At 37.1% G+C, this 23,824-nt stretch overlaps 2 long non-coding RNA genes across 2 annotated transcripts; both read left to right on the top strand.

Annotated features, from left to right (window-relative positions):
- The first annotated feature begins 2,697 nt into the window (after positions 1 to 2,697).
- On the top strand, positions 2,698 to 3,255 carry LOC112202212. Its single transcript, XR_005799594.1, has 3 exons — positions 2,698 to 2,814; positions 2,949 to 3,030; positions 3,126 to 3,255. It is a non-coding gene; the product is annotated as an uncharacterized LOC112202212 (long non-coding RNA).
- Positions 3,256 to 19,124: 15,869 nt separating this feature from the next.
- On the top strand, positions 19,125 to 21,150 carry LOC121049050. Its single transcript, XR_005799215.1, has 6 exons — positions 19,125 to 19,190; positions 19,289 to 19,364; positions 19,660 to 19,720; positions 20,065 to 20,115; positions 20,482 to 20,574; positions 20,884 to 21,150. It is a non-coding gene; the product is annotated as an uncharacterized LOC121049050 (long non-coding RNA).
- The last annotated feature ends 2,674 nt before the right edge of the window (positions 21,151 to 23,824 follow it).

The raw sequence follows: 23,824 nt of genomic DNA, 5'->3' as shown, positions 1-23,824 counted from the left end.
TCCCGTGAAAATGTTTTCAGATTATAGTTACAGACGATGGTGTCTACCATTTCTGCTTGTGAAAAGTCGAAGGAACTTGCATTCAGTGCAGGGTGTGTGCTTTACGTTGGGACTACAGAACGAAGGTTAATACCTTGATGTCTTTGATATTGTGGCTTATGATGAATGTGTGGATAAAATTGATTCTTTACAACAAAATTTTGTAATTCACTTGAGTAACAATGGATTATCAATTCAAGAACTCAAAAAAAGCAACCTTGTTATATTGTTAATCGATGTATTGATACCCTCGCTCAAAGAGAGCAACCATGGGGAGGGTTCGGAGCTACGTAGATTAATGTACCAGTACATCAAGTAAACTTGTTCAATATAGATGTGAACTAGTCTACCGATGCATGGAACTAATAACCTTTGTATTGGACTAGTTTACTTTAGTGTCACAAAATTATCCCCATGGGGATGTCATAACATTGCCTGGATGTAGCTTATGGAAAGCATGACATGCATAAGAGTCATTTGAACTTAATTACTACAGATATTAGCAAGCAAATGATGTTACCTCTGAGAAAATTCATCAATGACATTTTAAACATTTCTTTAAAAAGCTATAGAGCTAATAGGCACGTACTGTAGAGCTTTCCCCCTGGGGATGCCAAAACATTGCCTGAATGTAGCTTATGGAAAGTGTAAGTATAGAATGGAGATGTATTTCTAGACTAATAGGATGTGTGATACAGCCAACAACTTCAACTTCTGATTCAGGATTGTAAAGTGGTTTTAGTCCTAGATTAGGATTGCAGAATAGCTTCGGTCCTAACTGAACCACTAACACTACTACAACAAGTTAATCACCCAACACTAATCACACAAAAGGAACAGAAATCATCTGTTGTGTGTTTAAGTAAACTCTATTGTACAATGGTATTAATGTTGTTCTGTTGTGTGAATGTCAACAAAGTGATAACTTTTTTCTCATAACTACATTGCACAACACAATTAAGTATTGTCCGTTGTCTGAGTCTAAAAATTTAGCGGTATATTTCCCTCCACTCTCGAGTCTTGGTTGCCTCTTGAAATCTGAAATTTGGGCTACTTGGTACAACGGTGCTTAAGATTTCCGTTGTGTGATTGAAAGCTAGATGTCAAATTTTGAGGAAGCTTGCTTGAATGTCTTTCACAAGATAAACCTAGTGCAAGCTATAAAAATTAGACAACAGAAGTTATACTTTTCTGTTGTGTGAAGTGGGAATATAGGCAGCAACATTTTGAGCCAAAATGTTGTAGGCGGCATATTTCCCTCCATGTTTTGGCATTTTGATTTTATGTAGTGCACTCCTACAACAGTTGTTTAGGTTTCTGTTGTGTGAGAGACTTTAGAATATATTGAAGTTCACCCAGGCCTAGCCACATCGTGTCCGAAAGAAAAATGAAACAAATGAAACCTAACCTCTCTCGAGCTCTCTCAGTCGTGAACCCCCCCCCCCCCCCCTTTCCTCCACAAATCCCTCTCTCGAGCTCTCTCAGTCATGAAACCCCCCTCTCTCCCCCCCCCCCTTCATGAAACCCCTCTCTCTCTCGTGAAACCTCTCTCAGTCTCTCAATCTCTTTGCTTCTATTCTTTTTGCCCTGAAATCCAAATCCTCTTCAGCGATGAAGGAGATAGAGTGCCCTAGATCCACTTTCTCTCTCCTCCATCTCTCTCTCCTCCTCGCCTTCAAACTATCGTTAATTGAAGAGATGCAGAAGACGATGGTGTCCGAGAAGGCGGAGGCGGACGCGCTGTGCTGCGGTGACGAGGAGGCGACGTGCTTCGATGTCCTTAACCTCTTCACTCTCCAACCACTGCTGCCACCTCCGCACAAAGCTCCAAAACAAACCACCTCCAGTCCCCCAAGACACCCTAAACTTACCCCTCTTAGGTATTTCAATTTTTCGTTTCAAGCTCTTATCTGAGTTTGCATTTTGCTTATAAATTTTCTTTGTCGGTGACTTTGTTCATATCCATGTGTTGAGCTTATCAATGGGTTTGTTTTCTTGGTAAAGATTTGTGTTTGTTGCCTATTAGTTCATTTTCATTCGTCTGTTCATTTTGTATTTCTTTGTTTTGGCATTTCTAAACGAAAGATTATATCTTTTTAAAATCTTTTGAGTTTTTAATTAAGTTTTTATCATCTGGCATGGGGTTATTTATTGGGTAATTGAGTATCAGTATCTCTAAAATGTTTCTTTTGACCAATCTTGTTTAGGATTTCTTAGATGATTGCGATTGCTCATATTCCTGTAGTTTAGGTGTTAAGAATAAGTATCAGAATTGCAAGTGTGATTCTTTTTTTTTTAATTGGGTAATTTATTGTATATAATTAGAATGATTATGCAGTTTATTAGTTTAATAGTTTATATCTTAATTTTTGGCTGAAATGATTCCTGTCATCTTCAACTTATTGACACATAGTGACAGCAAGAGAGTGGTTGCGTAGAAGTCAATAAAATAATTGATGAGCTGATGGATTTGAGTTTGATGAATGGGTCAATATTCAAATTCAAATTGTCATCTTTACTTCTTATTTTTTCCAAGTTGATCTATCTGGTCTTAAATCACTGTCAGTTCCATAACCTCCTCTAAATTATTCAGGTTAGGAACTGAGTACATAAATATGCTGCCTTACCTTCTCATCGAAATTGAAACCTGTGGGCAACATGCCACCAAAGGCATTGGACTATGAGTCACTGAATGAGAACATGAAGAAGGTTTTATATGCTGTTAGAGGCGAGTTATATGTTCGAGCTTCTGAGATTCAGAAGGAAGGAAAGAAGGTATAAATAGTTAAATACCAGTTTTGTTTGGTTCTTTTGTTTGGTAATTTAGTTGGTCTTGCTTGCACCCTTGGAAAATGGGTCTGCAATGCTATTTTGCTTCGTCTTTCTTTGACATTCTTGATCAATTTCAGAAAGTATCTACATCCCCCCACATGACTTAAGTCTCGGAGTTTAGTCAGGATCTAGAAGAAAGGTTTTTGTACTATGTATCTGGTATTTCTTCACCTTAGAATTTGTTTTCACTTAAAAGTTTATCCCATATTCAGTTTTTGAAATGAGTATTTTATTATGCTATCGATGTGACAAAGGATCACATTTGGTGCTTCTCTGTGACCTATTGGCTACTGCAATTGCAAAGGAGTTGGCGCAAGAGTTGAGTTCTTCAAATGGGAAATTGAAAGCAGTTATCGATGAGTTAAGAATTGAAGTGGAATTTATCAGGCATGTACTTCTAAGTATACCTATTCCAGCAAGTCAAGTTTTGTTGTAATTAAACTAAATAACATGCTCCTAAATCATATGTTACATTAATTGCAGGGCTTTCAGGAATGAACACTCTACGAAATTCCAGAAGCTTTTGATGGAAGATAAGCATATGGAAGAAGAGTTGAAGCTGTGTCTGGAATTTGGAAAGGATTACAAGCTCATGAACCGACTTCTGTTAGGTATGCAATTCTAAGTTCCAGTGAAATTTCAACGAGTCAAATTTTATTGTAGCCTAACAAGAGTCTTTTAATACATATATCAATTGCAGGTCAATCGAAGAAGAGCAATGTACTGACTTTCAGAGGTCGCAATCACAAGCTAATACAACTCTAAGTTTAATTCCAGTTAGTCAAATTTTAGCCTATACCACAAGCTGTTAACCTATCTTTACATTGATTGCAGGTCCTTCTTTGATGAAAAATGTATCGAGTCCATTAAACTTCTAATGGATGAGAAGCAGAAGGCAGAGAAGTCGTTGAAAATTAAAAAGGAGATGACGCGATCCCAAGCTAATGAACTGGCTTCCCTTAGGCATGCGACTCAAAGTTCAATTCTAGTTATTTAACTTTGAGTCGCATGCCTTTGAATTGGCTTCTAATATGTCCTTGCGTCTCATTATTGAACTTGTCTGGTGTTTTTTCTAAGTTTGTTTGAATTATTATCAGGTGAATGGTGTAGGTCTTAGTGCATCATTTGCCCTTCATCTCATTTTGTCTTATTTGGCTTTTTGAATGGGTGTGGTGGAAGACTTATATGATCTATTGGAAAACCAATAGTAGAAATGATTTGTAAAGCTTATTCCCATGATCATATGGCATTGTTTCTATTGGTGGTGCTGAATGAGTTTTTGCTCAAAGAGCTTTGTATTTAACATAATTGTGTTGCTGTTATGCTCTAGGAAATGATGTAATTGCAACAGAATAATAGCCCTAGTGACAGGACTCTCACATAAGTATCAGAATTGCAAATGTGTGCCTTTAATAGATTATGTATCAATTTTTGGGTGTGTATGTGATGCTATGAACTTATGTTTGCTCTTCAATACCTTTTGCAGGGTTTGGAATGGTAAAGATGTAGATATAAAGAAAACGGTTCTTCACGGTCCAATATCCAAATCCCATAACCACCATTCAGATTCGTTTCACTCATCACCACAAACAAATGGGAACATTCCTAACATAACTGCACAAGATGGAAATTGGATTGCTCGTATTGCATCATTACATGTGGGTGAGGATCGAACACAATCTTGTATAGCTTATGAAATTGGAAGGCTTAGTTCAATGAAATGTTTAAATGCTTATAAAGATGTATATGGTGAATCGATTGGAGTTTGTTTGATGTATCAAAGTTACTTTTAGCATTAACAAATTATTGTTCATTGGTAAAATCCTCTAGCATTGATTTTATACAATTTCACCTGGCATTGATCTCATACAATTTCACCTGGCATTGATCTCATACAACAAAATACAAAACAATGTGTTGTATGATTGTAAAGAGTTCAAATTAAGGCTTTTCCTACAATAGTCATTGACTATTAGCTAGTTTGATTACAATAATCACAGCACAGCTAATCAAATATAGTTGTTGTGTGAACTAACGACCAACAACAAAATAAAACAAAGTTCTGTTGTTTAAGATTCATAACACACAACAAAAATAAATTATCTCTGTTGTCTGAATGCTTCAATAGACAAGAGAGATAAATTCATTTTTGTTGTGTGTTACTTATCTGAGACAACAAACAAATAATTATAACTGTTGTGTTTTATGAATCATACACAACAAAGAAAGAGTTATGGCTGTTGTGTGTTATGAATCTCAGACAACAGCAAAAATTATCTTCTGTTGTCTGAATGGCCGAGGCATCCCTGCACATGCCATGGCAGGCACTTGCTGCGCATAATTCACACAACGGAAAAATAGTTATTCTGTTGAGCCAACTACTGTCAGACAACGGTGGAATTACCGTTGTGTGATTTTTCAATCACACAACATTGACTTAGACAACGGTGGACTTGGTCATCAGACAACAGAAATCCACCGTTGTCTGATTAACTTTTTGTAGTAGTGTAATATCAAATTTCTTCAAGAACTTATGGTTTTCTTGGATTACCAAACCATTAGCAGAAGCTAAAACATCACAAACATCACACCAAATCTGTTGATGCAGTAAAACCCTTAGAAACTGGAAACAACTGCGGGCACTATGCAGGTAACAAATCCACTAAATAAATCAATACATAAAGAACTTACAAACACTCAATCTTCTTAGACCCAATCTAGAAGGCAACTCTGTCTCTGCTTTGTTACTAATTCTGAATTATGGATATGAAACTCCTTCGTCAATTTTCAGATGGCACAACTCTCCACATAGTCGTCAATCATCTCAAGGCACAAAGGCATGAATGCATAAACTCATCAATTAACTCTTAACAATAAGGGATTGAGACTTTGACAATAATTCACGAGCTAAGCAAGGAACAGCTCATGAAAGGTTCTCAAATGATATAAAGGCTCATGCTTCTGCAGATTATATGGGGAGAAAGCTCTCTAAGAAAAGGCAGCGAAGATGTTATGATGGATTCGCTCGCTAACCCTAAAAGCCCCAAAACACCGTATATATATTGAACCACAAAGTGATAAGATTTTTGACGGGTTTCAGATGGGAATGGACCAGAAAAAAAATGACACTCCAAAAGCCTATAGAAGTTAGGTCATTGGAGTAATATACATTAGCACAATTCCAAGTCAGCATATTAGGACTGAAAGGCAAGTTCAATCCTGACTTAGGAGAGAACAACAAGATCACTCCAATACACAAGTATGAGCAAGCATATGAATGCAAGAATTACCTGATGGTAGAGTGTGAAGATGAGACATGCAAGAAGCCTTGAAGCAGTCCATACTTATGAAGTTCCAAGAGATGTATAGTAGCCGAAATTATAGACTCTTGGATGTTGAGCTAGGAAATGCCAATCCTACAATATTTTGCACTAACAGAAAGCATGTCATAAGAGTGATTTGAACTTACAACATATATTTGCATGTAAATGATGTATTATCATTGAGAACATAAATCATTGACATTTCAAATGTTTGTCCAGAAGCTATAGATGTACTAACTGAAACTGAAAAGAATCAACAACATTATAAGAAATTAAGCGTTCATGGATGTTACTGATGTTATTCGAAAACATAACAAACAAGGTATTGATATGAACTCATAGAGTAACAAACAATGATAAAGAGAGCAACCAATAAACAAACCACAAAAAACACCAAGATTTATAGTGGATCACTCAATCGACGTGATTGGGCTACATCCACTTTTGGAGCCGGGAAGATATTCCACTATGATCAATTTGGAGAAACATACAACGTTTATGAATAACTCTCTCTTGATTCAAATAGAGAAGAAGAAGAATACTTACTTCTCACATACAATACATAGCAACACCAACACCTAAACTCAACAAGCTTCAACTATGGAGTAGCTAAGTCACCAACAAAGAGAGGAAGGCTCTATGAGTATTCTGGGATGGTTTTCAATTTGTTTCTCTTCTTCTAATCATCACTGATGGCTGACCTTTTCAAAGACACACACACACCCGCACACACAAGCAGAGTATCCCGCGCGATGCCGCAGGTTTGTTTATTGGTTGCTTTCTTTATCATTGTGCGTGAGTGTGTGCATGCGTGTGCGTGCGTGCGTGCGAGCGTGGGTGCATGAGTGTGTATGCATGCGTGCGAGCGTGGGTGCGTGCGTGCGTGTGTGTGGGTGTGTTTGTCTTTGAAAAGGGCAGCCATCATGGATGATTAGAAGAAGAGAAACAAATTAAAACCATCCCAGAATACTCATAGAGCCTTCCTCTCCTTGTTGGTGACTTAGCTACTCCATAGTTGAAGCTTCTTGAGCTTAAGTGCTGGTGTTGCTATATATTATATGTGAGAAGACACACACACACACACACACACAACTAACTAACTAACTAGCAGATTATCCCGCACGATGCCGCGGGTTTGTTTATCCAACCAATATTTGTTGTCAAAAAGAATGTTTCTATGGTAAAACTATGAAACTTTTCATTCAATCTGTAAAGAACTCTCACTCTCATATCTTAATATAGGGCCATAAGTCATCTAGCAGTGTATCCCGCACAATGCCGCAAGTTTGTTTATTTGTTGTGGTACCTCTAATCCAACCAATATTTGTTGTCAAAAAGAATGTTTCTATGGTAAAACTATGAAACTTTTCATTCAATCTGTAAAGAACTCTCACTCTCAGATTTTAATATAGGGCCATAAGTCATCTAGATCTTTCTTATATACATATTTCCGCATTCAAGTGTAAAATGAAATAGGAACCACAAAAAGAAAAAAGAAAAAAAAAACATATTAAAGATGATGTAGAAACCAAGATTACTAAATTAATGTAACTTATTATACTGAAAATGTATACATAAGTAACTATACATATTAAGAGCAAAGCTCCAGCCTAAGTTTTCTTCGATTTCCTTCTCGTACCAGCAACTCTTCTGGTAACCATTCAGTGTTGGATGGCCTTTTCAATTCACAACATTTCCATTTCCATTCACATTGGCATTGCCATTGGAATAAGAAGTGTAACTCATTTTCCTGTAACATCAAAATAGAAAAGATCAATGTCTCTTAATTTACTATCTCAGTAAACCAATTAAAAATTTATAACAATACAAAAAAAACGAAAAAAAAAAACATGAAATCAGGTGAGTGAATGGGATAAGCTTACAATGCCAATGCAAGATATGTTCAGAAACCTATACAAAATGCAAAATGTATTATTTAACTCAATCCTAAATAAATAGCTTAAGCTAGGTCACTAGTATACATAATACTATTATTAATACATCATCTTAAGCAATAACTGAGTATGACCAAACAGTTATATCGAGATAGTACTATAGGCAAAAGTGAATGAAAGAAATGAATTTTGTATCTGAGTCAATCTTCATTGAACTTTAACATTTAACAAAAAAATATTATTGAAATGGAAGCCAAAACATTCTGAGCTAAAGGTTGGTCAGAATTTCTTGTTAAGGCAACTCATGAGTCCTTTACGATTCAAATGTCACAGAAGGTTAGAAAATCAAGTGACTAATTCATGTCAACATTCATTTCTGAAGATGAAATCTATTGCCTGAACCTCAAACTATCATTGATTAACACTATTGATACTTTGTTAACTTAGAAAGAAGCAACACTTTCATTTATTGTCGTGTTCGTCCACTTGGTTGTGCAGGAAAACACCCAAGATCGTCCACTTTCATTTATTTTGATTCCAAGATCGTTGGCCACCGTGTGCATAGCTTCTGAGATAAATACTGATCCACGGTCGGCTGTAATCGCCTCTGGAACTCCAAATCGATGCACTATCTCCTGCTTAATGAAAGATATCACTGTTTCACTAGAAATAGAAGTGTACTGCTTGACCTCAACCCATTTTGTGAAATAATCAGTGGCCACTAGGATCCAAACGTGTTGTTTAGACGATCCTGGATGGATCTTTCCAATAATATCCATGCCCCAGCTTCGAAAAGGCCATGACTTAACTATCGGATGTAATAGCTCAGCAGGTACTCTCTGGAGGGGTCCGTGAATCTGACACTTCTTGCAACTACGATGTACTCAATACAATCTTTCATAATAGTTGGCCAATAATAACCATGTCTTCGAATTAACCAATGCATTTTTATTCCAGCTTGATGAGCTCCGCAAATTCCCTCATGCACTTCATGCATCACTTTCATGACATCCTGCCCTCCAAGACATAACAACAACAAATCATCTGCACTTTTATGATACACCTGATCCTTGTAAAGAACAAAATTTTGAGCCAAATACTTTGTTTTATGGTCATGGTTGCCCTTTGGATTGTCATGGAATCTAATGATGGGATATCTCCAATCAGATGGGTCCACAGTAACCACATAAATTTCCTTTGGCACACCACGCTCATACAAAGCAGGCATTGTTCTCTTCGATATCTTGATTGTCTGATTTCCTTCACTTTTTGTCAAATTCATACCTGAAGCAAGCTGTGCCAATTCATTGGCCTCAGAGTTACCTTTGTGCCGTACATGGGAAAAATTTACCGTATCAAAAGCCTCAGCTAACTAGTCTGCTAAAGCGTAATATGGTAGTAATGACCAGCTTGTGCATTTGAACTCTTTCACCAATTGATTAATAACGAGTTGTGAATCTCCAATTATCAATACCCTCCAAGCGCCCAGTTCTTGTAGCATTTCCATGCCAATAATCAAGGCTTCATACTCAGATTGGTTATTCGTGCAAGCGAAATCAAGTTGACAAGCAAAGCAAAACACTTGTGCTTCAAGGGACTCGATCACAACTCCAGCCCCGGTTGAAGTTTCCGTGCTTGAACCACAAAATGTATGGTCCAGAAGTTATTCTGCATGGATACTACATCAATAGTCCCAATCTCTACTTCTTCCATGGATTCTATTTCTTCAGAGGGGTGGTGAGCCAAGAAATCAGCTAAAGCCTATCCTTTTACCAATTTTTTCAAAACATATTTGAAAGTAAACATATTTGAAAGACAAAATTTCATGACGTGCCGCTCCATCTACAAGTAAGTCGGCTATCAGCATCAGATATTCATCCTTAAGAGTGGCCGTATTCAAGTTCCGAAAATCAATACATACTCTGATTTTGCCATTTTTCTTTTTAACCTCCATCTCGGCCGGGGCTGGGCCGAGGTCTTGTATTTGAATATCTTCTTCATGTTTACCTTCTGATAAAAATTCAGCTAGGTTAATGGCCGCGCCTCTCTGAGCGGCCTTTTCATGCCAATAAGCCAGCAAGTTGCTCATTGAAAGCTCAAGTGCGACCATCCCTTTATCTGCTTTGTTGTTGTTACTCATTGAGAACTGAGTCAAAAAATTTAGCCAAGGCTGGGCGTTCCGAGTCTTCCAACACGGTTTCAGCTCCAAGTGCTACCATCTTGCGCATGGTAACTCCAGTAATTCTCCCAGTATGGTCCTCTTTCCATACCTCTGATGGACCCACATGATCATTATAAACACAGCTTCAACAGCATTAGCCGTAGCCTTGAACAGCTTATCATCAGCCTTTACAGTCTCCACATCATCTCCATTCCAGAAAACCAACAACTGATGAAGGGTAGAAGGAACACACATACTTTTGTGGATCCAATCTCGAACAAGGATTGCATTATATGTGGTGTCAGCGTTGATTACATAGAAACCTGTAATAACACTCTTGCTTCCAACTATAACCTCAAGAGGGATAACCCCTATGGTGTTCTTCTTACCACCAGAAAAATCATATACTGCCAAGTCTGCAGGCAAAATGTCCTTCTCTGCTTTCTTAAGCTTGGTCACCATGGACATAGGGATGACATTCACTATGGCCCCACCATCAACCAAAACTTTTGAAACTGGATATCCTTCAAAGCATACCGTTATGTACAGAGGTTTTATATGCTTTACCATCTCTGGCGTTGGCTTCTGGAAGTGAGCTTGAGGCTGTTCCTGAATTGAAACTCTAGGCAAAATTCTATCTTCAACATCTCCTTCCATTGTATTCGGCTGATCCGGCCGTGCAAGGAAATAATAGGCAAGATATAAACCATATTCATCTCAGCTTCTCTTACCTCACCTACCCCATGATTGTTGTACTTTGGTCCTCCTTCGAAAACCTAACCCTCAACAAAATCTTCATTGCGCTTGTCACCCTCTTGATCTTCAACATCAATCATTGCTTGTTTATCTTCAATTTCAAATTTCTTACTCTGAACTTGGGGTTGTGAATTTTCAACCTCGGCCGCATGAAAGATGGCTCCTTGCTGAATCTCATTGCAGTCTGTAACCATATCTTCTGGCCCATCACTCAACTCAAAATCAGATTATTCCTTGTTTACTTCGGCTGCGTACTCAATCTCCCGCTACAGAATATGTCCATCCATCCTTGTTAATAACTCTCTCTCCTGTGGGGTATTCCATATGTTTACTATTGAATACATTTTATGATATTCTCTCAAATACTTGAGATCTTTATGAGAAATGGGCAAATTTTTAGTGTCAGCTGCGAACTCTATATTCTCCAACTTCGCTTGATACAAAATCTTCAAACCCACACTCGCTGTGCTCTATACCATTATAGGCTCGAGCTCAGGATTATCTTCCAGAGCCTTAAGGGTATCTAACTCTTCCCATGTCGGCCCATATAAAGCTAAGGCCGACTGCTTCTTGTGATAATCTTTCATGGTAGTCCAATCTTTAGCTGAAAAAGGAGGTAATTTATTTCTCAGCACTTCAACCATCACCTACTCAGATCAAGAATTATCTGTAGCTATTATCCCTGCCTCACTCTTCTTTTGGAATATGTACCAATCGAATGCATCTGCCAGTACTTCCTCTTCCTCAGTAAGGCCGTATAACTTCTCAGCCGAATAGCACCGGTGGTACTCCGTTAAATACAATAAATCTTCCTCAGACATTGGTAGGGCTGATCTATCCTTCGGTGTGCACACTGTTGGAGATGAATTTTCGCATGCTACCTGGAACATAGCTTTTAACCCTCGGCTAATAATAGGCCGTGCCAAGAAGTCTTCATCCGTTGACAACTCTAAAAATAGTCTTTCCTCTTCCTCAAGCAAACCATAAAGCTTGATAGATGAGTGTTTCTTATGATAGTGATTACACGCAATTTTATGCTCGTAATTACGTTCTAAACACTAGAATTAAGCTAATCTCCAAAGTAATTATTATGTAATTAATTTATTTTTATTTATATTGTAGTAAATAAGCGGAGTTGTGGATTTCGGAAGAAATTGTGCGAAATTAGAGCAAATGAGATTTTTCGATAAAAGGACGAATTTATCGGCGCGGTCAACTATAGTCAATATGGTCATGTGAGCTTTGATGTTTGGTGGGAAGATTAGAGAAAAGAAAGAAATAAAATAAAAAAAATTAATATATGGGAAATGGTGTGCAGATTTAATTAACCAATGGGTTAATTAATTAAGCATGCATGTATGCTTGCACGTGATTTTGTCTTCCTTGCTGATGACACTTGGCAGCCATCCATTAGGCCTTCACTTTTGTTTGATGACAGCCCCATACACTTGACCTAATCAACTTTTTTCCACCGAGACCAGCCAATGACTCCATATATACCCACTTTTCCTCTTCCTACAGATGAATAGCCGCAGATCCATTTTACTCTCCCTCACCTCAATCCCAAACCAGCCACACACACCAGCAAACCCTATTCCCTCTACCACACCAATTTTCATCACCTCACCAAGATTTCTTCACCAAGATTCCTTCCATGTACCCCCGGGAATTGGAACCGGGGGAAGAAAATGTACCCCCGGGAATTGGAGTGGGTGATGTGACTTTGTATACAAAAGGAAGAAATAAGGGGGTGGATAAGGAAGCCGGGGAGGAAGAAAATGTACTTCCATGTACATATTGGTCTTCTCCAAAGGTCGTGAGCAATTGAAGTGTCTACAAAGGGGGTTTCCGTATCTTTTCTCGGCATTTAGTTTAGTATATTTGTGTAGTTTTTTTTTCTTGTGCCTTCGCCCGGACTTCACTCTCATGCCTAAATCCGACACGGATTTTAGCTTTTGAGCTCACTTTACAACATTGAGGACAATGTTGGTTTTAAGTTTGGGGGTGAGGGCTCGGGCGGTCCTATAAAAAAAAAAAACAATTAGATTGGCTTTTTGTAATTATATTTTAGTGGTTAATGCCTTTTCCAACCCCAATGACGAGCCATGAACTTAACTTGTTATGATTGTGAATAGATTAAGCATGATATAGGACTTTGAATTTGTTTTGTAGTTGAGTGCATATGTGATCTATGCTTGACAATATGTGTGCACATAGCCTTTGTTAGGTTCGTTCATCATAATTAAAGAAGCATATAGATTATTCGATTAACTTGCATGCCTTATTTGTGAGCTTTTGAGCCTAATATATATAGTGTGTACATCGTTCATTCACTTATTATTTCATGTGTGTACAGTTTCATGACATTGCGTATCTAGAACTTGCTTGAGACCTCTTGAGGCTACTTTTAGCTTGCGACATGATAGAAAGGATGGAGGCATTAGGACTATACACCACCATGGCCAAAGAAGCATATGCCCAAAGATATTTACCATTAGATTGCCACTTTGAGCCTATTAATATATTTAGCCTTTTTGTTCATTCGCACCACAAATTCCTACCTAGCCTATACACTTTTATCCTACCCTTCCATGGTAGTTGGTGAAGCGATTCGAGAGAATGACTTTATGTTTGAGCGCTTCAAAAGAAAAAAAAAAGTCAAAAGTGTGAGGTTACAGAAGAATAAGTGTGGAGGTGAGTGATTTGTTTAGGAAAGAAAGTTCTCAAAAAAAACAAAAAAAAAGGAAGAAGAAGAAGAAAGTTTGTGAAAATAAAAAGAAAGTTCAAGGAAAAGAAAAGTAGAAAAAAAAAAGAAAAAAAAAAGTAAAAAAGGAAAGTATTACATAGTTTACTTAGCTGGTTGTACATTGGGATTAGAGTGAGTGACTTAGCATTTGTAAGCAAAGTCTTAAATCTCTACAAGAGAGAGTTGCTTCACCGATTTCTATAGACTTTGTATTTCCTTATCCTTTATTTCTATTAGCCACTTGCCCTTAGCCCCATTACAACCAAATAAAAGACCTCTTAATCTTGAATGTTGTGAGCTACCTAGCGGAGATGAGATCGAAGAGCAAGCATATGGCGGCACATGTTGTGAAATTATTTTTGAGTGAAACACATATAGCCCCTAAACACTTGAGTGGGTTATATCGGGTCTTCTATATGCCTATTCAATTGTGGTGGATTGATTTGACACGTGGTCAAAATATGCATATACTTGAGCATTTCTCACATGTGCATCTTAATTGCCTTACAAATCCAAAAATCTTATGCTGTGCTTTGTCAACCTCATGGTCATATACAATATTAGTTCTCCGAGGGTTATGGTTGGAAAGGCTAATACTACACTTCCTTTATGTTTGTGAGTTAGTAGATTTTCGGATTATGTTTATATTTAGTTTGCTTGGGGACAAGCAAAGTTCAAGTGTGGGGGTGTGATTACACGCATTTTTATGCTCGTAATTACGTTCTAAATACTATAATTAAGCTAATCTCCAAAGTAATTATTATGTAATTAATTTATTTTTATTTTTATTGTAGTAAATAAGCGGAGTTGTGAATTTCGGAAGAAATTGTGCTAAATTAGAGCAAATGGGAGTTTTCGATAAAAGGACAAATTTATCGGCGCGGTCAAATATGGTCAATATGGTCATGTGAGCTTTGATGTTTGGTGGGAAGATTAGAGAAAAGAAAGAAATAAAAAAATAATAATATTAATATATGGGAAATGGTGTGCAAATTTAATTAACCAATGGGTTAATTAATTAAGCATGCATGTATGCTTGCACGTGATTTTGTCTTCCTTGCTGATGACACTTGGCAGCCATCCATTAGGCCTTCACTTTTGTTTGATGACAGCCCCATACACAGTGTTTGAACTAGAAAGTTATATGTGGGGGGGCCGAAAAATGATGAAGTATTTTTGACAAAAAAATCTATTATAAAAATTAATTTAACATATGATATATTTATCAGTTGTAAATCAAACTTTAATATTTTAAGTTACGTATTAATGTTTTCTTTTACAGCATTCATTTAGATCTTCTTTTTATTTTTTCACAAGCATTTATTAATAGATTAGATAAACAAATTGTGTGAAATATATTATTATTTCTTATTGCTTTCATCAGTTCATGCATAGCTGAGTAATTGAGGGAGCCAATCATGATGATTATGGTCTCAATCTCATTAAATCCGCAACCAATTACAGATGCACACATGTATATTTTCAGAAGTTTGGGGGGGCCAGGGCCATCTCCGGCCCCCATGTAGTTCCGCCTCTGCCCATACACTTGACCTAATCAACTTTTTTCCACCGAGACCAGCCAACGACTCCATATATACCCACTTTTCCTCTTCTTACAGATGAATAGCCGCAGATCCATTTTACTCTCCCTCACCTCAATCCCAAACTGGCCGCATACACCAGCAAACCCTATTCCCTCTACCACACTATCTTTTCATTTTCTCCAAACCTTTAGGACTGAATGGTGGATTTAAATGCACATGCACATGGACTTTTGAAGATACATCCCTCTTCAATAGCTTGTGGGCTTGTAGACTAACTGGTGAAGCCTCTTTATGTACTACCTTCAATCTTGGCACTGAAGTTGTAGCAACCTGAGAAGTTGATGCCGAGCTACCTCTCGTAGTTTCCTCTGAAACCCGGTGTCCATGTTGCAATCTTTCATTTGATTCATGACTTCTCTCGTATGGTCATGCCAATGCCCCTGATTGTTTATTCCCTTTCTCAACTGGGACTTCTCATGTTCACCTTGTTCTTGAACCTTTCTCAGCCTTTCTTGCTCAAGTTTTGCCCCTTCTACCTTCCTGGAAAAAGCAAGTTCACATTGTTGCCTGGTACGTCTAAAAGATGTACAACTTAAACCTTGCACTTAAATATCATCATTGGTAATATAGTGATCAAGCAAGGGTCATTACCCGCTGAAGATTGTTCCTAAACTGCTAAAAAAATGTCACAAACTACTCTAAACCATGCTACTGAACAGTTAACGAAAATAAATTATTTAACTAATCTAGACTAGATGTAATTTTCTATAAATTTTATAGAACACTAAACACACATTTAATAATACGTATACAAAATTTCAGAACAATCGGAGTTGGTTTGATATATGAAATAATTCACGTAAAACTAAACACAGTAAGATAACAAAGCAGAAACAGATTTTATAATTTTAAAACTATTGACAAAAACAAAGCTAAGGACTCATTCTCCACCACCAAACACACTCAATCATATCAAATCTCAGTTATGGAATCTTAATTCTCAATTGAATTTACCCGAAGTTAACTCACAAGCTCGAATTAACCCATTACCCTTTCTTAGTTCCTCGTTAAGTGAATACAAGCTCACCACTTAATCTATTTCCGATTATGCAGACTAGACACAAGCTCGCTAAGTTTAACATATCAAATTCATTAAGCAAGAAAAGGGTTTGGATAAATCTAGGGTCACAAGTACATTGGTAGTCTTGTTAAACCTAGGGTTTGAGTCACATGTAATTCAAGAAAACATTTTGCTACTCAATCGGAATCAACACACGACATATACGAATCTAGTGTCACTCCTAGCATTAGAACCCTAACCTATTCATTTAGTTGCGCACCTAAACAAACAAATAAAGATTCATCTTGTAGACACAGTGAAACAAACACTCAATTGATAATATAGAAAACCAAAAACTGAATTATCATAAATATGAATTGAACATGTTTGGGGCTTTGAAATCGCCCCTAGCTACAAAAGTATTTAGCTAGACATAGACATGAACAAAACAAAAGCTAGAAGAAAGGAAGAGGAAGAGATGGCGACTAGTTGATGGCAGAAGATGTCGTTCTTTCTTTCTCTTGTGCGGCCCTCTCCCCACGTCTATTCTAGACGTCCCTCTTTTATTGCTTAGCTTAGGAGATTTTCACTTCTTTTCCTTTTAGGAATCAAGTAGCTTCTCCTCTAAGATTCCTAATAATTTTCACCCATAAAAATATGTCATATATCTCTAATAAATAGAGATATTCAGTTAATACTCATCGGTGGGCTTCTAAAAGGAATTCGGGCCTCAAATCATGGATTTCGGTCAAAGTGTCAGATTCTCGGACTGCTTCACCTTGCTGTACTAAATCGGCAGTAACTTCTTGTAGAAAAATGATATGAATGAACCGTTAAAAGTTCTGGAAACTAGACATCCAAGACTTTCTAAGTATATAAAGCTCACTATCTAGTTCATTTTGAGATTCTCTCAGTTTCATGTCGAAGTTGACTGATCTGCACAGGTATATTTACTGATTTAGCTTCCTTTCTTCTACTTTGCTCCATAACACCTACAAAACATAAAAATAAAGTAAATGACTCAAATAGATGGAAAACTAGCTGAGAAAACATGAAGAAATCAACACAAAATCATGTACATTTATGAGCTTATCAAATTCTCCCACATACTAATCTTTTGCTAGTCCTCGAGCAAAACAAAAGAAACTAACTACTATAACAAAAACCACGGACTTAATGTCTTCCAAACATCTCAGAGAACTTATAATGCGCACAAGCATGGTCAACAAAATTCAAGCAGTCGCATATCAGAATTCACAACTTCACTTAAGAGCTAATTTATTTTGATAACCATCATGCTCAAAGTATAATGCAAGGACAATCAAACCAATGCAACAAATGAGAACCAACTTCCTCATGGTTCAAACAAGTGTTCACTTAATTTCTCACAAAGATGCTCTCAATTCTTTCACTCATGATTTTCTGACTCAGTGTACACAATCCTAAGTATTGCTACGTGAGAGAAATGATAATATATTGACAACAAAAAGCTCACATAGATAACATGACAAAGAAGGCTCTTTATGAATATATTTTTTTCTTACTTAGATTTCACGAACGACACTAGCATAAGACCAAATGAACCCAAGCCATAAGCTCATCTCCATGCACAAATCTCCACAGACCAACTACCGTCCCCAATGATCAAATAGGTCTTTTATTCAGGGTTGTAATGGGGCCAAGGGTTAAGGTTAAAAGAAAGAAAGGATAGAGAATAACAAAGAACCTAGTGGAGCACTAGAAGAACATAAGAGATAACAAAATCTTGAAACTCCTCGAGATAATCAATCTTCGAACACATGAAGCAAGCAATTTTTTTTCTAGGCCAGATGACATCTTCTTGGCCCTTTGCTTCATTCTAAACCTTATTTCTAATACTTGTGAAATAGGACAAAGGCCAAATTTTCTTCAACATGCCTTCAACTCAAAATAAACTCCTTTTTCACAAAGGGGGGACTAAAATCCATACACATGCACTTTTTTTTTCTCTTTTGCCGTATACTTATTTTTTTCTTTTTCGGCATACATATATTCTTTTTTTTTTTTATGGACAAGCCTTACCCCCACACACTACAAGAAATTACCCATTTAGAGACAAAACTATTTGTGACAAACCTAGATTTTGTCTCCTTAACCTCTCATGGGTGACGATATATTGATATTGTCGCTAAAGTTTTGTCTTTTAAAGAAACATAATTCACTGTTTTTTCAGAGACAAAATTATCAAAATGGGGGACAACTATTTTTGTCACTGAAAACGGAAAAGAATACGACGTCGTCCGGTGCTTGTGTTTAGAAAATAAGTAATTCAGTTGCTCCCCACTCATCACGTCTTCCTCTCTGCCGTCTCAACTGCTCGCCTACTCTCTGACGCTCAACCTCGGCCTCCACCAGAAATCAACCTCCATGGAAAATGATATTGCCATTGTTTTCTCCTTTCCTCGCTCATATTCGTCAATTGTAGTTTTGTTATTGTGCGATTTGATTTAGTTTGGGTATATTTTGGTGGGATGGTTTGGAGCCCCAAATCAAATTTCGATTCTGTTTTCTTTCTAGGTTTTCCAGGGATCAGAGTGTTGCTATCAATTGAAGTGCTGGGATGGGCTCCTGTTACCAGGAAGTAATTTACAACACGAGGTTACTCTTCCTCTTTCCCATTTGAATTTGGCACCAATTCTCTTCCTCTTAGCCATGGGCGGGGGCTTCCGTCATCAACAACGGCATTCACATTCCCCTAAAATTTGACTCAGACCTTCCTAGGATTTTATCACGATCCCCAGCCCCAAAATGGAGTAGGCCTCACTGTCACCATCTTGTTCTTCACCACCGCACAGGTCTTTCCCTTCTCTTTCCTTCAATTTGCTGTTCTAGCTAACAGTGGGATAGCCATCCCCGATTTTACATTTTTGTATTCATTGAATTTGGATTGTAGGTGGTGGCCATGGTCGACAGTCTGCCAATTGTGTGTTCTAGAGCAACTGAGCAGGACGATGATGTATCCACTTCAGGTAACTCTCATCATTCTTCATTCATGAACAAAATTTTTGAGATCATGTAACTGAAAATCATAAATTTCACCCAAATTAGGGATCTTTATGCAGTTTATATGAAAAGTCCTATTGGCTTTAGCGAGGGGATTCATCCTCAGTTAAATTTTTGCTGTATGAACAGTGCACTTTGTTCCTAAATTGAATTAGATGTCTAAACTGAATCGGTAAGAATCTTAATAGAACATTCTTTCATAAGAATTTCTTAGTCGTTTATGTAAATATTTTTAATTAATTTTGGCAAATGCTTGTGCAGAGCCAACTTGAATTTGTTGTTCTAATCTAAAGGACAGAAGATCCCAGCTACCCAGCAAAAGGTACTCAAACTTTTGTATTTTGACATTATCAGATTGCCTTTGTTTGTTGTTCACTGGGTATCACTAGGAACTAAAACAATGACTGGACTTTTGTATGAATGCAGATTGCGCTCCTAAGTTATTCATTTTCTTGCTTTTTTCTTTTGGTTGTACTATCATGTAGTTTCTGCTGAAGCAATAAGTACCACTACAATTTCTATGCCCAATTTGATTAACAATGTAGAAATGTGTTCTTACGAAAAGCAACTTATATTCTATCGGGTTTTTGAGGGACTTTCTTGCTCTACATGTTATTTCAGTTTTTCTTGCTCTGGATTTAATTATTTATGACACTAATCTTGAAGGTTTTTTAAATTGAGCATGCAGTCAAGGGATGTGAAAGACATACTGCTATGGTATGCCTCTTCTTGCACTTCTATTGTTGTTTATTCCCAATTGTGCTACTTGTATCATGAAAATAAAATTATATCTTCATTAATTGCTTTTAGTTAATGGTTATGTTATTTTAAGACCGTTAGATCATATTCAACCCATGGCATTGAACTGTGTTTGTCTTTTTGTAGTCCCACCCTTGTCTTATTAGTAGTTATGGTTCGTAGCATTTGGTGAATCTATTGGGTGAAAGTTTACTCATTAGACTGTAGGCTGAACCTATCCATGCTTGTTCATCCATGGGGCAAAAATCTGCTATTGTAGATAAGAGAATCTAAAGTTAATTTGGCAGGTTTTTAATTTATAGGTCTTCTTGTCTATATTGACAGGCACTTGGTTCTACACGCTTCAATTGAAGTGGTATGCTTATCGTTTAAAGGAAAAGCTCTCATGCATCAGCCTTCTCTGCACACATTTTCCAGGTCACTCATCTTACTGAACCATTGTCATTTTGGTTGTATGTTAAGCCACCATTAAATAATAAATAAACAAGCATTTTTAACTAATTATGATTCATTGATTTGGATAGCCTACAGCTCTAATTGAGATGTTTTTTTTTCTTCTTCTTCTTGCTTCTTTTTTTTTCTCCCACCTATTTAGTTATGTACAATTTCCTCCATTGTTTCTTTGATTATGCCTAATAACTTTCGTGTAAAGTTCAATGATGTCTTGAATTTGTTCCTTTTTACCATGAGTAAATTGTAAACTGTTTGTTACCTTGTTTATTTCAGAGATATCCTAAGTACTTGCCATCTGTGACATGGGCATTTCTTCGAATGTGTGCTTACGACCTGGCTTCTCTTCTGCTATAACAAGGATCTCACATGAGGGTAGATGAAAGCTCCCACCTTATGGCTTACACAAACGAACAAGTGTGTTTCTGTGAGGTTGCATGATTAATCATAGACACACTTTTGTGAGACGAGGCTTTGCTGAGCAAAGAGGGAGATGAAGTTTGAATACAATTGTTTTGTTTTTAGTCGAATGTTCTTTTTACTATGATGGGTACAATGTAAAATTCTTTTTTAATCTAATAAAAGAAGTTTAATTGTGTTCCATAATGCTCATTCTTTTTTTTAATTGGTTGTTGGTTTCGATTATGTTTCAGTTATTTAATTTAATAAAAACTGAAGAAGAAAATATTATATTTGGGATCCAGTCAATTTCCCGCCATATATCATGAATTCCCAGGAATTGTAGATAGCAAGGGAGACAACTATGGAGGAAAATAGAGACGAACAAGATTTTGTCTATGATCTTTTTTGGTGACAAAATTTACCTTTTGTCACTAATGAGAATCTGTCACGCTGTATTAGAGACAAATTTAGCGACAAAATCATTTTGTCACCCATACTAGTTAGTGACAAAATTGTACTAATTGGCGACAAAACAGTTTTGTCTCTAAAGGGGGTTTTCCTTGTAGTGACACTTGCTTACAAAAGTACCTTGAACATAAGTATCTCTCTAAAGATTGCTCCACTAATTTCTTAGGATAGGGTGATGATTCAACTATATATACTAAGCTCATGGTTAAGGAATTTGTGGGTGATAAAAGAAAAATGCTCAATGTAGGCTCAAGGGGGTTTACCAAGGGGGTTGCACAACCTGTGTGCATAAAAGGGATACATGTTAATTTGGCTATGGTGGTAAATCCTAGTGCCTATATCCCTTCAGAGGTTCAAGCATCAGATTGACAAAAGAAATGTCTCGACAGGTATGAAAGATGAGTTCTAGCATTCTCTAGTTACATTAAAAGCTGCGGTCAATATGCATAGTCAAGATGAAACGACATGTGAAATCAACAATCCCTCGTCAAGAAAATAGGATGATCTAATAAAGTCACTCAAAAAAGAAAAGCACATATATAGGATCAATCGCTCACAAGGGTTAAAATTAAGTTTAACTTGTCCTATCATGCATCAATCAATTCTCAAGTATCACACTAGCCTAACCATCAATGCACATAAGTCAAGCACAATAATCATAAAAATCCATTAACAATTACTTGAAATCAAGAATCTAACACATGCTTGCAATCATTTTGTGACCATAATAAATTTCCGAAAAGTTCAGACTCATCATAGTGTTTGGAAGAACACTAAAGACTCAACAGACAATAAACCTAAGAACTAGACTTCTTTTTTATTCCTTTTTTTATTGTTGAAAATAACAAAAAGTTCAAATTCCTTCCCTCCACACTTAAACTAAACAATGTCCTCAATGTTTGATCTAGATATAATCATGCAACAATATAGTTAAGTATAGAAGGAGAGAGAAAACACAACAAGAACAAATATAGTTAAGAAGAGTAGAGAATGCTCCCTCTTGTAGACCTCCCAATGCTAATGATCTTTGGATATCAACCTCAAGGCTATGAGCCTTGAATGTCTAGGGCAAGCTCTAAGCCAAATGCGCCAAAGATACTCCAATAATGCTCAAAGTCATTAGGAAACATCACTTTTCACAAACTGATTTCAGCTAAAACCTTGCAGCCCCCTACTTCCGAGGTTCATAACTCATCCAGTACGAACTGGAATCCAAAGGTTCCACTTGGAGATGAAAGTTCATATTCAGGGCTTTCCATGAGATGCTTGACTTTTTTCAAAGATGCTAGGTGATCCCTTTTAAGCAACTCCTTGGTAACAATGGAAAGATAGGATTTCAACTTTCTCATTTTGTTTCTCTTCTTCCATTGTCTCGTTCTCTTCTTATGTTCCACAAGCACGGCCAAAAGAATCTTCTTATCAGAATTGGGATATTCACATATCACCATCTCCACATGATCCACAAACTCAAGAGTTTCTTGCATGGAGGGAACAAATGTAAAGCTCGAATGTGGCAAGTAATGGTTAGGTGGTCGGGCATGTGATAGAATTAGAGGCCCGTCTATAGGAGGTTTGTTGGACTCCTCTTCTAAGAAATCCTCCATGTCATCCTCGTATTCTTGATCTTTATGAGCTATGATGATTGCTTCCGGTACTTGGTACTCATTCGCATGAAGCTGAAGATTACTTTCTTTAATGTAAAAGTCCTCACCTATCAAGGACTCTTCAATATCACTACTTTCACATGCTTCAAGCTCGGTTGTATATTGTAACACATAATCCTCACACATCCCAACCTCAAGTTTCTTTTCATAGGGCTCATCCACATCTGTATCCTCATCCTCATCCAAAATTGACTCATGGAATGCATTATGAGGTTGAGGTAAGGTTGTGACTTCAAGGGACTTCCCTAAAGTTGTAGTAGGTGTAGGCGGGTGCTCCATAAGTACCTTGGCCTCCAAAGGCTCATTAGCTTCTTCCCAATCTTCTTCCTCACTCGTCAACGCCTCATGATATGACTCTTGAACCCAACATTGTGTTTCCTACTCCTCTGTTTCTTGGTTCAAAGAATTAATAATTTGCTGGATATGTTGCTCAATATTCTCCACGACTTTGTCCATATTCCTTGATGATTCTTCCGCACTTTTCGCAACTTTTTGTGCAATTGCCTCAAGAGAGGGCTTCATTGGATCAACCAAGAGGACTAGTGCTTGCTCTTGGTATGACGGCCACATGAATGAATCAATATCATGATGATAAGGATTATACATCCAAGAGGACTTGATAAGGCTGCCATGAGTTGAACTCTTCTGGATTATTCCATGAAGAGTTAGCAATAGTCCAACCA

The sequence above is a fragment of the Rosa chinensis genome, chromosome 5, assembly GCF_002994745.2.
Source record: "Rosa chinensis cultivar Old Blush chromosome 5, RchiOBHm-V2, whole genome shotgun sequence".
NCBI lineage: Eukaryota > Viridiplantae > Streptophyta > Magnoliopsida > Rosales > Rosaceae > Rosa > Rosa chinensis.
Note: the sequence above shows the minus strand (reverse complement) of the source record. Positions and strands in the feature narration are given on the sequence as shown.